The 15,958-nt window shown below is 36.3% G+C and overlaps 2 protein-coding genes across 3 annotated transcripts in view; both read right to left on the minus strand.

Moving 5' to 3' along the window:
• The window catches only part of DDR2 (discoidin domain receptor tyrosine kinase 2), a 203,410-nt gene that overhangs the window by 133,102 nt on the left and 54,350 nt on the right, over positions 1-15,958 (minus strand). The gene's annotated exons all lie outside the window — the stretch shown is intronic.
• UHMK1 (U2AF homology motif kinase 1) overlaps positions 2,250-15,958 on the minus strand; it is a 200,789-nt gene continuing 187,080 nt past the window's right edge. Inside the window, exon 9 of the transcript XR_007953855.1 lies at positions 2,250-2,611. The gene's annotated coding sequence lies outside the window, so the exon portion shown is untranslated. The remainder of the gene's footprint in view (positions 2,612-15,958) is intronic.

Genomic DNA, 15,958 nt, shown 5'->3' on the forward strand with positions numbered 1-15,958 from the left:
CATGGGATACAACTGAGGAAGACAAAAGAAGTCAATACCTGACATGAGGAGGAAGGGAATTTATTTTTTTCCCTTATTACTTCAGTTGAGGTTGAATTTAAAGCTAATGAGAGAGAGCCAGTTGTACCATAATCTTCCAGAGGACATGAGTCACAATCATACCCCTATATCAATATGGATGTATAAAGTCCAGGGGTGAAAGCAAAGTCATACACTTGGAAGAAATCAGCCATCTCTTGCCTGAAGGTACCCCCACCACCACAATGGGTGCTAAGTCAGACATTCTGGCTTGAAAGGAAAGTGATTCTTTGGGACTTGAAAATTTGGGCAAGATTGTCTCTGAAAGCTATCTTTGTTTTGGTTCTGGTTCAAGCACTCCTCCAAATGTTCCAAGCCCCAATAAATATTAAGACTATAAACAGAAAACCTTAGTGAGCTCACAATCTAATTGGGGGAAAACACACATATTAGGAGAGTACAGCTGTAGGGCAGTTTATTGTCCCTAGGTTCAATTGTTTGGACACAAAAGGCAAAACTCATAGAGGATGAAATCCATAATGGTAATGCACAAACTAACTCCACCAATTAGACCATATTCAACAATCTATGCAATCATTGCTTATATACTGCTGGAAAGTTCTGTTACAGGAGAATCTAAAACAAATCTTAGAAATATCCACAACCCATGTGTGTTAGGGGATTAGTAGGAGCTGTAGGAAGTCTATAAACATCTTTGTCCCAGACACAAATGTTACAGCTACTGACTTAGCGACTGGTTTGTCTTGCTTAAAACTACCAGAAGCACATAGAGCAGTGATGTCAAATTCAATTAGACCTGAGAGCCATATTGTCTTAGAAAACCACATGTTAATATTATTTCTGTTCTATTTTATTTTTTATTTTTTTATATATATATTTTTTTATATTTATTGTATAGGGCAGCTAGATGGCATAGTTGATACCTAAAGTCAGAAAAACTCATCTTTCCAACTTTAATTCTTATCTCAGACACTTACTGGCTGTGTAACTTTGGGCACAAACCCCATTTGCCCCAATTACCCCATTTGTAAAAATAAATTGAAAAAGTAGATGGGAAACTACTCTAGCATCTCTGTCCAAAAAAACATCAAATGGGGTCACAAAGAATCAGAGATAGCTAAACAACAACAATAGTATTTTATTTATTTAACTAAATGTTTTCTAATTGCACTTTAATCTGGTGGGGGCCACTTGGGAGCATTGCCACCAGCAGTCCAGCCAGTGGACTTTGTGTTCAACACATAAGAGTTAGAAGAAAGCACATTTTATTGTGAAAAAGAAGACCTGAATTTGAACTCTAACACTACACACACACACACACACACACACACACACACACACACATACACACAACCGTAACACTATATACACACATATGCATATATTTACATACACATACATACATACATACATAAGCTTGGGCAAGTCAGACAATCAATAACCAAGTACTCATTAAGCACCTCTAGGTATTGAGAATACAAAGAAAAAAAATAAACTATTCTTATCCTCAAGGAGTTTGCATTCTGCCAATCATTCTCTGGGATTTCATTTCATTATATATAAAGTTAAAAGAGAAGAACACAGAATTTTAAAGATATCATCTAATACTATAATTTTGTGAAAGGATCACAAAGATCCTCTAACAGCACCATCATCCCACCATAATCTAAAATGAAATAAACTAATGCTCTTTAAAAGTCACCTCAAGGAAATGGAGGGGATGTTCATAAGTCAGATAGTAGCTGTACAAGTTGCGGTATATAATTGTGATGGAATTCTATTGTCCTATAAGAAATGACAAGCATAAAGCTGTCAGAAAAGCCTGGGAAGACTTACACGAACTTACACAGAGTGAAATGAGCAAAACCCGAACAATATGCATAGTAATAGTAATATTATATGATCAACTATGAATGACATCTCTTCTCAGCAATAGGATCATCCAAAATAATTATGAAGATCTTATGATGAAAAATGTTATGCATTTACAAAGAAAGATCTGATGAAGTCTGAATACTTATTGAAGTGAACTTTTTTTTAAGATTTTATTTTTTTTAATTTAAATTTTATTTTATTTAATAATAACTTTGTATTGACAGAATCCATGCCAGGGTAATTTTTTTTACAACATTATCCCTTGCACTCGCTTATGTTTCGTTTTTTCCCCTTCCTCCCTCCACCCCCCCCAAGATGGCAAGCAGTCCTATATATGTTAAATATGTTGCAGTATATCCTAGATACAATACATATTTGCAGAACCGAACAGTTCTCCTGTTGCACAGGGAGAATTGGATTCAGAAGGTAAAAATAACTCGGGAAGAAAATCAAAAATGCAAATAGTTCACATTCATTTCCCAGTGTTCCTTCTTTGGGTGTAGCTGTTTCTGTCCATCATTTATCCATTGAAACTCAGTTAGGTCTCTTTGTCATAGAAATCCACTTCCATCAGAATACATCCTCATACAATATCGTTGTTGAAGTGTATAATGATCTCCTGGTTCTGCTCATCTCACTTAGCATCAGTCCATGTAGGTCTCTCCAAGCCTCTCTGTATTCATCCTGCTGGTCATTCCTTACAGAACAATAATATTCCATAACATTCATATACCACAATTTACCCAGCCATTCTCCAATTGATGGGCATCCATTCATTTTCCAGTTTCTAGCCACTACAAACAGGGCAGCTACAAACATTTTGGCACATACAGGTCCCTTTCCCTTCTTTAGTATCTCTTTGGGGTATAAGCCCAATAGAAACACTGCTGGATCAAAGGGTATGCACAGTTTGATAACTTTGGGGGCATAATTCCAGATCGCTCTCCAGAATGGCTGGATTCGTTCACAACTCCACCAACAATGCATCAGTGTCCCCGTTTTCCCGCATCCCCTCCAACATTCATCATTATTTTTTCCTGTCATCTTAGCCAATCTGACAGGTGTGTAGTGATATCTCAGAGTTGTCTTAATTTGCATTTCTCTGATCAATAGTGATTTGGAACACTCTTTCATGTGAGTGGTAATAGTTTCAATTTCTTCATCTGAAAATTGTCTGTTCATATTCTTTGACCATTTATCAATTGGAGAATGGCTTGATTTTTTATAAATTTGAGTCAGTTCTCTATATATTTTGGAAATGAGGCCTTTATCAGAACCTTTAATTATAAAGATGTTTTCCCAGTTTGTTGCTTCCCTACTAATCTTGTTTGCATTCGTTCTGTTTGTACAAAGGCTTTTTAATTTGATATAATCAAAATTTTCTATTTTGTGATCGGTAATGGTCTCTAGTTCATCTTTGGTCACAAGTTTCTTTCTCCTCCACAAGTCTGAGAGATAAACTATCCTATGTTCCTCTAATTTATTTATAATCTCGTTCTTTATGAAGTGAACTTTTTTGTTTTTTTTTTTTTTTGATCTTTGTTTTCTTTTGTAACATGGCTAATATGGAAATGTTTTGCATGACTACATACATGTAAGCTACATTAAATTGCTTGCCTTCTCAAGAAGGGGAGTAGAAAGGGAAAGAGCAAATTTGGAATTCAATTTTTAAAAACAAAATGTTAACTATGTTTGTTTATATGTAATTGAGAAAATAAAATAATAATTAAATGAGGGAGAGGAAGTTGCTTCATATTCTAACAATCCATGTTCTTTGCTAGTCCATTGGGAGAAAAACAATTTAATGGATTACAAATTCAAATACTACATTTCCAATTGCCTCCAAACTGAAAGTGAACCCAAAGACAGAAGAGTGCACACATGCACTGTACAGGTCTGCATGTGCACACACACACACACACACACACACACACACACATCCTACTAACTTTCCCCTTCTTCTCTGGCCCCAAACATCCCAGGATGTGGCTGCAGTTAGAACTGATCCATTCTTGAGTTTCTCTATTTTTACCATTGAAGATCTGAAATGAGACTGCACTTTGCAAACCTGGATCCATGCTAAAAGTTGCACTAATAACACTAATAACACCTAGCTGAACAGACACAGATAAAAGCTGAATACTGAAAAACAGAATTCCAAAAAGTAAGTCAGACAAGAGTCACGGTGTATTACAAATAAAAAAAAAACTTTATAGAGAACCTTTACTCCAACTCTCTCAGTTTACAGATGATGAAACTGAGGTTCATATGGGTTCATATATACTTGCTCAAAGTCACATAGTTAAGAAGTGGATCCTAGAGTTCTTTCCAATAAGGGTAGCTGATCAAAGAGTAGTTAGAGTGCACTTAATTGTTGTTATACAAGTGGGCAAGTCACTTAACCTCTTCTGCTTCAGTTTCCTCAACTGTAAAATGGGAATAATAATAGCACATATCCCCCACAGTTGTTTGAGGAGCAAATGAGATATTTATAAAATGTTTAGCATAATGCCTGGCAAATGGTAGGCACTTAATGAGTTTTTCCTTCTTTTCTTCTTCTTTCTTTATACTGTATCACATTTCATACTGCCTGTCTCTTGAAGGCATTCTGAGAGCCTACTTCCTTCATGATAATAAAAGTATCAGTCGATCAGCAAACCAGTTACTGAGTACCTCCTAAATATATAACTTCTGATGGAGCCATGCATTCCCTAGTACCCAGTCCACAGGAGATGATTAGAAAAACAGAATGCTACCAAATCATCTTTCCGTTCTGTGGTATTTTCCCTGGGCCCTTCCAGTTACTATTCCAGTAGGAGTATAGTTCAAATCAGGATATCTATTTCTCCATTGCAAGTACTCATTTGTGGCAAAATTTGAGAATGAATTAAAGGGATGGTTAGTGAACACATAGAAGAGGAAGCAATGATCACACAGAGCCAACCTGGCTGCACTGAGAATGAGTCATGCTATACTAATTTAGTTTCTTCATAGGGGGTATAATAAATGTTTGTTGAATTCAATTAAATTTGACAGTTAATAAACTTGCAGATCAAAAGGATGCTATGGATATAATTTTAGCAAAAAATTGTATAAAGTCTTTCATGTTATTCTGATGAATAAGATATAAAAGTGGGGGCTAAACTATTGTACAGTTCAGAAATCACAAAAGTTAGTAGTTAGAAGAGACCCAGGCAGCCACAGAGTCCAACCTATACAGGAAAGAACACCTCTTTATGATATTTCCAACAAATGCACTTCCCACTTCTGATGGGCTAGTTAAATGAGTTCCTAAGTAGCTAAATGGCCATAACCAAAGCATAACCCCTGGAGGACAGTAAATGGTCCTTTGCCCAAACTTCCCAACAGGACATTTCTCCATGAAACTGAGCAAAAGGACTCAGGATCCTATTAAAAACTAAAGCACATCTATATATATATATATATACATATGTATGTTGATTTTTGCACACATCCTTGCACAAGCTGAAGAGTCATAGATTCCTTGCTTATAGCTTTTAAAGAGAATCTTCATTTTATATCATGTTTCATCATCCTAGAGATAATCTAATTAGTAGAAAAGACTTGTAATTTGCCTAAAGTGAATAAAGTCCCATTTACCCACTACCACTTATATAACACAGACATAGCCAAACTAATCTCATTCACATTTTCCAAAACAGTCACCTTTGGCCTGAGGCTCAACCTGGAAAATTTGAACACATTTAGAAAGTTGTGAATGCAAACATCAGACACATCCAGATGTCTCACTTCCCAGAATGCATTGAGACATGATTACAGCCCCACATCATCATCATCAGTGATACGTTTCAGGGTTACCTGAAACTAGCCCCTCTCCTATGAGAATATAAGCTCAATGAGGACAAGAATTGTCATTTCTTTATTATCTTTATCCCTAGCATATAGCACTGTACTGAACACATAGTAAGTGCTTAGTAAATGTTCTTTATTCATTTATTCATAAAATGAAACTCAAAAATTATTCTCCCCCATTCCTCTCATAAGATTTACATTGTAATGACTAGTACTAACATTCTAGGCATCCTTCATTTATCATAATGTTTACCTAAATATCAGGTGTTTAGTTCTAACCTTATATAAACAAGCTATTTAGTTTTCCTCATTTTGGATTTTGGATTGTATCCCTAAATCCAACCAGACATTTCTTCGGTAATAAAAGATAATGGGACAGCTAGGTGGTGAAATAGATAGAACATCAGCCCTGGAGTCAGATGGAACCCAGCTTTGGATATTAGCTGTATGACCCTGGGCAAATCACATAACCCAAAATGCCCCTACCACCACTAAGAAAAAAAAAAAAAGATCATGAAAGGACTAGCCAGATTACCAAGTGTTAGAACATAAAGAAACCTAAAAAAAAAATCACTTAATCCAATCCCTTCCTTTTATAGAGAAAGAACTTCAAAGTTCCCAAAAGTGTGCTGACTTGCCTAAGGTCACACAGCCATCTTGTTGTGGACTAGAACCCAAAAGAAGGTTTTCATTGCTTGGTCTTTTAATGTTCTGAGTGCATCATTGCAATCATCCAACTTTTTTTTTTAACCAATTCTCACTAAACCTTCTTGTTTTCCTCTCATACATTTCCTCATGAATGTTCCTTGTGCCACTTTTTGAGTATACATCACTGCAGAAATCTGCTATGTCTAATTATGCCCACCATAATTCTCCCTGTTCCCTTTGGGTAACCAACCACTCTGATTCCTTTGAAAATATGCTCCAGAATGGCAACCATAAAAGGAAAACATTATTGTTTAAATGATGAATTTTCATGAGTACTATTTGAGATTATTGAAAGTTCTGCATAGTTTTTTCAAACATACTCCAGTCCACTCTCTTCTTTCTATTAAATCTTGGCCCCAGTTTATAATCCATCTATACCATTTCTTCCAGATATATGTATTGAAGAACTAAGTAAATAAGTTATTCATCCAATATAATCTCATAACCTGGGAAAAATCATTTTTCATCCATTTTTTCCATATAATATGCTAGACTGATCTCTTTTGAGAAATCAGATTCTCATTAAAATGGTCCTATTTTAATCCAGGTTTTAAAGGAATCAGCAAAATTTCATCTACAAATATCTGAATGACCATCCCCAGATTACAGGAAATCCTTCCTTTATTTGGCTGGAACATTCTTTGTGACACCTTCATGACTTTGGCAAGTATAAATTTCTCTTCTTTATGAATGATAATCATTGGTTCAACTAAAAAAATATTTTAACAATTGTGTTTACAATGAATCGTATATAATCTTAGCTTCCATAATTTTCTTCATTCTTTTGCACCCCTTCTTTCCTGAGACATCTTACAGAATACTGGAGGAAATAGTGCTAAAAGTACTACACTGCAGATTTCCTTAGATTTCCAATAATATTATCAGAAAACCAAGTCTAAGAAAATCACCTTGACAATGAAACCCACAGAGTATAGAGAATCACCCAACATAGCAACACGTGGATCTGTTATACTCACTGCAAAGAATAATAAAGTGAGCCTTCAAAGAATCCATGAACAAAGTGAAAAAGTATTTGCCCTAATTTTTAAAAAGCAAGTCAAATGTCTGGCCTATTTTATATTACAGATGATCACAGAATTCTTGTTTTTATGTTTACTAGATTTTGGAATAAACCAGAATAGGGACCCTGAAGGAGAAAATTTAATTTTAACATTTACTGATGATTAATTAAATTTACTGAATCACAGATGGTTAGAGCAAAAAAGGGAAACAGATGAACCAATCTGATAACACAAAGGAATGTCATTGAACACTAGAAACAAAAGGCAGATTAGAGGTTATTTAGTCTACTCTCCTCATAAAAATTGAGGTGATGAGAATCGAAGTGCTTTGTTGTCTCAGTTATTAGAAATAAAGAGGAGATTGGATAAGATCAACTCATAAATCTATAATCTTATAAGAAGTATCGCCTATAAATTTGGGCAAAAGTTACTATTGGGATTATTATTAGGCTACTATCAGGTGTATATGTGTACCAATATTCATAAGGATATGTATGTATTTGGATGTGTGTATATGTGTGCACTCTCCCTTCCATATCCATGAACATGCGCTTGTTTCTCAAAACCCATCCAATGTGCTCAAAATATGGAAATCATTATTTCCATCAAATTGGTTGGTTTAAATTATTTCAGGTTCTTCTTGCCCACAAAAGTGGAAAGATTTTGTTGGGAAATAGCCCATCCATTCTTGAATCTCTTCTGCATGGCTATAAAATAAGTTTTTTTCTCTCAGAGACTCAGAATTCCACATGCCCACACCCTGAATCCCATGGGCCAAGAAAAATAACAACATCTTTATATAGCCCCTTAATGTTTTCAAAATAATTTCTTCACAACAGCCCTATAAGATTAATGGAATAAGTATTATTATGTTCTATTTATGGGGGGGAAAACAGAGACTCAGAGAGCTTACATAATTTGCTCAATATCACATGATTAGCAGAGCCAAAATTCAAATTCAGGTTTTCTGAATTTAAGTCCAGAACACGGTCCAAAATTCTAGATTGATCCCCATTAATAACTCTTAGTTGCAGTGTCTTTTAGTATTTCAATCCTAGGTAGATAAAGCAAGGATTATTGGATCATTCCTTTGAATTTTGACAAAGCATAATCACCTGTCCATGATTATGGACAGGTGTTGTCCTTAACCTTCTTTCCATCATTTACTTCAATAAAGTTATTTATTTTGAGTAAATCTTTTTTATTTTTCTGGGCTTCAATGTCTCAGTTATTAGAAAAAAAAGGAAATTGAATAAGACCAACTCATAAATCTATAATCTTATAAGAAATATTACCTATAAAGTTGGCAAGGGTTTGAATATCATATAACACCTGTCCATGAACCATTGCAGTAAAAATCTGTATTTCTTTAACTGAAGCCTTGAATATAGTAGTGATAAAGCGGTGAAAAATCTAGACTTTTATACTGCACAATTAATATGATAGAAAGTACAGAGAGGGCTTCCCTAAAAGCCAGAAAGAAGTGGGTTTAATCCTCCTTCTGACACATAGTGGCTATGTGAACCTTAACAAATCAGTTTTCTAGAAAGCTCCTGAGTCTATAAATTTCAGAGAAGGAATAGATCTTTAAAAGAAGAAATTTCTCATTTTAGAGTTCCCTATTCCAGTGAAATTGTTGGCCCAGTCCCTAGCACTAGAAAGCACTATAATGCCTGCAAAATACTTTTCTTACAGAAGGTAGACAGTGCAAAGATTACAATGGTGGCCCATTTTACAGACAAGGAAAACTGAGGCTAAGGGAAAGGGGACTAATGACTATGATAAAGAAAATCTAAAACACAGATATGTAATTTCAGGTCCATTATCCCTAAAACTCTCTAAAAGTGTTTTTTCTGTCCCCATTTTAGATTTTTATGACCTCCACAGTCCACTAATACAGTGGATTTCTATCCTACCTATTAAAGGAAAAAGGTTCCAATTTGCTACCTGGATGTGTGTGCTCTGATAGCATTGATCCCCAACCAGGGCTTGACATAGTTGTTGCTGTCCTGTAAGATGGCAGCATTTGCCTCCTAGGCATTGGGGGATGGCATCTAAGGGTGGAGAGGAATGTTGGACAGTATAATCAATAGTGGCCAAAACCACCTGCAGGGTCCAAGGTCAGTTGGGAAAGGAAAGACACAGATTAATCTGTCTTAACAGTGCAATGGGATCCAGCTGAAGGGAGGCCCACCAGTGCAAATATTGACATCAGGACTCCACCCTTTCAGTGGCTTTCTCTAGCAAAGGAAAAGGGAGGGCAGCAAGGAGGGAGGAAGGGAGGAGATACAGAAGGGAGGAGAGACAGAAAGGCAAAGAGAGGAGACAGAAAGGAGAGAGGGACGGAAAGAAGGAGGGGAAAAAAGAAAGAGAGACAGACAGTGAAAGATGGGGGAGGTAGGAAGGGAAGGAAATAGAGGAGGGGGGCAAGCAGAAGCAGGGGCTTCAGTCAGCACAATCACAAAGGACGCTTACAGCAATGAAAAGGCAAGAGGAGCGATGAGAAGCAATGTCATACCACGGGAAGACTACTATGTTTAGAATCAAGATAGAAATATTTAGATCTAGAAAAGACCAAAAAAATGGCCATTTTGTTTATATATAAGAAATAGGCCTAGAGAAATTACATAACTTGGCACAGGACAAACAGGTAGCAAGGAGTAAGCTAGGATGCTAATCCACAGCTTGTGAGACCAGATGCAGGGTTCTTTCCCTCTCTCTTCTATATGGGTTCATAATCTGACACAGGTTTGTTGTTTGCAAATGCTTTCCAAACACTATGATACTACAAGTGAAGGTGAGGTGGGATATAGTAGGATTCCCTTTAGGAAATGAGTTCCAAGTCCTGCCTTACACATTTAAAATTCCAGTCAAATAGTTAAATCTCTTAAAGCTCCAGTTTCCAAATTTATAAAATGGGAAGAAAAATATGTGTATTAACTACATCTCAGAATTGTTTTATACTTCATGGCCTTATATAAATGATATCTTATCATCATCATTAATATTATTGATTTAATTTTCCCCATCATTTTCAATGGAGTTCACACAGAAATGGCATGGGGAAAATCACTATTCTATTATTCTTTCCTCTTTAATGTTATGTAAACTATAAAATGACTTTGTTGTACATTAATAGAAATGTAATGATGTTACCCTATCTTCTGTAGCTCACTGAAAGCATCTTCAGGACTAGTATCAATTATTAAAATTATAGTCAGAGATAGTTATAGTAGAAAGGACTGGATCTGTGACCAGAAGACAATGGGTTCAAATCTGGCTTTTCCAATTAATCTATGTGATCTCAGTAATGTCTCTAAGCCTCTCTGGGCTGGTCCCACTAATAATTCTTAGGTGCACTGTCTTTTAGGATTGCAATCCTGTGAGGTAGGTAAGACATTATTAGTTCCTCTCTGAAGATTTTGGACTAATTACCTCTAAAGACCTTTCCAATTCATTATCTATTAAGTCACTGAGTTCTCTTTCAACTAATAAGGCTGGAAAATCAATGTATAAGATTATATCTTAGTTATAATAGATCTTGAACATCACCTCCCCATCTACTCTACCTCAGATATCTTTATTATGTTCTCAAAGAGAATGCTTTGAAGAGAATGGCAGTCTCATAAAAAATGTAAAAACTAAACTCTAAGGGAGCTTGGGAAAGATGGCCAGTTCCTGAAAGAACAGCCCTCAATACATCACTAAATTTGCTGTTGGCATTCCTATATTGTCCATTCAGAGGCATTTGTCTCATCTCAAGGTCTTGCTCTCCCTCATTTTCTCTCTCACATATTCATTGTCATCATGTTTCTTCTCCTCTCCCCAAGCCTATCCAATGTGCTCTTGTATCCTTACGAGAGGAATTTAACAGCACTAAGCTAAAGGATGGAGCTTTAAGGGCAGAATCCCCTATATTGCCCATTATGTCAGGATAGAAATTATTTGGGAGAAGATGAATTCCTTGGTGTGAACCTTAAAATTAATTTCCACATATGAACTGGAGACGAAGACTTATCCCAGATCATGATAAGGGAACACCCCATCCAGAATTCATCTCAACATTCTCACTGACAACTTGTTCCCAAAATTGTATTAGAGGAGAGGAGCTATTTGGTTCCAAATAAACAATTAAAAGGATGATGTGAATGAGTCACCCAGCTGGGAAATAGGGGAGGAACAGCCGAAGAGAACAAAACAAATTAAACGCCATCCCTTGGCTGACACAAACTCTAAAAGTCACATAATTCTTAGCTAAGACAGACTCCACTGTTTCTTCAGAATCCCAGAATCCCAGAATCTCAGAACCAGAAGGGGCCACAGCAGTCACTGAGGGGGATCCAAGCCTGAACAAGAATTCTGACGACCATGTGCCATATCCTACTACCAACCATTCTGTGATGGAAACTGAGTAACTTTTAAAATAGCCCAATCCACATTTGGATTTTATTAGTTAGTTTTCATTATATTAAACTAATGCCTGCCTCTGTCCCTTCTTCCCATCATTCTTAGTTCCTCCTTCTGGAGCCCATTAGAAAAAAAAAAGCTGAATCATTTTCCCATGACCCTTTGAAAATTTGAAAAAAACTTTAAAAGACTTAAATTTTAAATGACTTTAAAAAAAGAACTGAACAGAGAGAAAGGAATATAAAGGATTTCCCATCCTATCCTCTCTTCTTACAGAGGAAGAAACTCGGGCACAGGGAAATGAAATGGTTCTTCCAAAGTTGCATGGGTACTAAGCACCAAAAATGGAATTTGAACCTATGACAGTACCAACACTGTATCATACTGTCTCCTAATCTCCTTCCTCAAATTTCTCATGACTCTTCACCTGAAACTCTATTTTGTTTTATATTGAATTATCTTTCCTTTGTATCCCAATCATTTATCTATGTGATATTAGAATACTAAGCTCCTTGAGAGAAGAAACCCTTCTCAAGAAGCTTACCATCACAATAACAATACCACATGCACAAATTTTATTCTATTTCTGTTCTATTACATATATTTATATATGTTCAAAATGTTTTTACATGTAATTATGGGGATATGAAATAGCATTTAAAATAAATATTTATCTTCCTATCCCATCTCATAGTCTAGTACTTTGCATATAGTCAGCATTTAGTAAGTTTTCCCTAAAAATATCATACTGTACTTCAAGGGCTTACAGTCTAACTGGAAATAGAAGGCATAAATATAAAAACAGCAACAACACACATCAGGCTTTGCTGAGGGCCACTAATAGGTTAATATGGTGATTTACCTACAGCCTAAAACTTACCATGTTTCTCTGATAATTGATGAACTCCAATCATTTCCTATCTTTTTAAAGATCTACGACAAACTGCTCTGGCATTTCACAATCTATCTCCAATCTATCTTTCCAACCTTATCATACATTATTTTCCTTAATATTCTCTACAATCTAGCCCAAACTGACTTGACTGTTTCTCATATGTGATACTCAGTATCCTGCCTCCCAACTTTTGGCATGAATTGTCCACCTTGCCTGTAAGGTACATTTTATTTGTCTCCATCTCTTGAAATTTCTCATTTCCTTCATTGATCATCTAAAGCATCACCTTCTACATAAGGCCTTCCTTGATCTTATTCCCTCCCCAGCTGCTGATTCCCAAAGTCTTAAATTCATATATTTATTTTGCATATACTTACAGGCACACATATTTTCTCCTGTGATAGATTGTAAACTCCACGAGGGAAAAAAAAACGTTCTTCTTTCCTTTGTATCTCTAGCATTTGGCACAATGCCTGACATATGAGTGGTACTCAATAATATTTTTTAATTTGGATTGAAACTCAAATACTATACTATTTTCTATTTTGTACCACAATATTTTTGGTAAATACTAAACTCATTCAAGAGGTAGCTAGGTGGCTTAGTGGATAAAATACTGAGTCTGGAGTCAGAAAAACTCATCTTTCTGAGTTACAATTCAACCTTACATCTTTACTAGATTGAGACCCTGAGCAAGGTTCTTTATACCCTGTTTGCCTCAGTTTCCTCATTTGTAAAATGAGCTGAAGAAGGAAACGGAAAACCACTCCAGTATCTTTGCGAAGAAAATTCCAAAGGAGATCACAAAAAATCAGATATGAGTGAAACAACCAAACAACAAAAGTACATTCAGAGGAGGATTGTGTCTGTGTAAACTCAAGTACTCAAATAAGATTTCATGAAGGAAATGGAATTGAGTTTTGAAATATAGGGATACAAAAGAGGAGAGGTGGCTAGTTGTGGCTTTGGGGAGCTAGCAGCACATACTTAGGGCTACAAGCACTGAAACTCTAGATCAGTCACAAGGCTACTAATCCTTCATCTAAATTAGAGTTTAAGAACTAGAGAAACCAAAGCTACCAAAGCTCCCACAAGATGGCTGTTTTCAGAAAAAATAATGATGAATGTTGGAGGGGATGTGGGAAAACTGGGACACTGATACATTGTTGGTGGAGCTGTGAACTGATTCAATCATTCTGGAGAGGAATTTGAAACTAAGCTCAAAGGGCTATAAAACTGTGCATACCCTTTGACCCAACAGTGTTTCTTCCAGGATTATATCCTAAAGAGATCTTAAAGAAGGGAAAGGGACCCACATGTGCAAAAATGTTTGTTGCAGCCCTCTTTGTAATGGCTAGAAACTGGAAAGTGAATGGATGCCCATCAGTTGGTATATGAATGTTATGGAATATTATTGTTCTGTAAGAAATGATCAGCAGCATGATTTCAGAAAGGCCTGGAGTGACTTACATGAACTGATGCTGAGTGAAGTGAGCAGAACCAGAAGATCATTATACACTTCAACAACAATACTATATGAGGATCAATTCTGATGGATGTGGCTCTTCTCAACAATGAGATGATTCAGTACAGTTCCAGTGATCTTATGATGAAGAGATCCAGTTATACCCAGAAAGAGGACTGTGGGAACTGAATGTAGATCACAACATAGTATTTTCACCTTTTTGTTGTTGTTTTCTTTCTTATTTTTTTCCCTTTTTTGATCTGATTTTTCTCATGCAGCATGATAACTGTGGAAATATGAATAGAAGAATTGCACGTGTTTAACAAATATTGGATTACTTGCCATCTAGAGGAAGGGATGGAAGGAAAAGAGGGGAAAAATTGGAACACAAGGTTTTGCAAAGATGACTATTGAAAATTATCCATGCATATGTTTTGAAAATAAAAAGCTTTAATAAAAAATGATGGCTGTCTTTTCCTCATTTGTCCATTGTTAAGATTGGGTTATATGACCTATCAAGTCTCCATGATTCTCTGATTCAATAAATGTATCCAAGGGATATATAATTTTGAATGTGGCCAAAACGGAAATTTGTTTTTCTTGAATATACATACTTTTTATCAGGGCTTCGTTTTTATTTTGTTGTCTTTGTTCAACAGAGGGGGAGAGAAGTGCAAGGGAGAGAAAATAAATTTTTTTTTATCTGAAATATAATTTTGAAAAAAGAGAAACACAATGAAATACTCATGGACCGTAAAATAAATCTGCCTACCAAAAAGAGGAGAGAAATGTGCTCAAGGAGCCAAAATCACCACCTCCCAATGGCTCCTTTCACAATAGAGGATGGATGGATTCCTCAGAAAGGAGTCTCAAGCTTGTACTGAGATACTCTTGAATCTTCCCTCCCACCCTGCCTCTAACCCCAAGTGACCCTCTCCCTCTTTACCGTTAGCCTCTGCCAGCCTTCACGCCGCACCCACACACTGATGTCCACACTCACCACACCTCCTCCATGGCCCTGCTCTGAACTCTCTGAGATGCTTGCACAGGCTCAGAGTTGAAGGCTACTCAGAGGGCAGAAACTGCTCACAGAATGGAATGCTAACTCCATGGTCCAAAGGCTGATCACCCACATTTCTTAGGTGATGTTTTTCTACTCTAAGAACTTAAAGTTACTTTTAAAGTTACTGTAAGAGGCACAAGTGAGCTTCAAGAAGTACAGTCTTTACAATATTTCTTAATCATAGTGCCTTATCATCTGATGGTTATTTCTCTATTGTTATATAGTCATTTCTGACTTGTTTTGACCCCATTTGGGGTTTTCTTGGCCAAAAATACTGCAGTAGTTTGCCATATCTTTCTCCAGCTCATTTTACAGATGAGGAAACTGAGGCAAACAGGGTAAGTGAGTTACCCAGGGTTACATAGCCATTAAGTGTCTGAGACTGGATTTGAACTCAGGAAGATGAATCTTCTTGAAACCAGCCCAGCATTCTCTGCACTATGACATCACCTTACTTCCTTGATTATCTCTAGTTTATTCCCTAGATAACTTGTTTGTACAACTGCAGACAGCTATGTATTGTCTCTCTCCTTGAGAGTTTCTTGAGTCCCTTGAGAGAAGGGACTATCTTCCTTTCTTTCTATGTGATCCTGGGCACATCACTTAACCCTATTTGCCTCAGTTTCCTCATCTGTAAAATGAGTTTAAGA

This window comes from Antechinus flavipes, chromosome 4 (genome assembly GCF_016432865.1).
Source record: "Antechinus flavipes isolate AdamAnt ecotype Samford, QLD, Australia chromosome 4, AdamAnt_v2, whole genome shotgun sequence".
NCBI classification, from domain to species: Eukaryota; Metazoa; Chordata; class Mammalia; order Dasyuromorphia; family Dasyuridae; genus Antechinus; species Antechinus flavipes.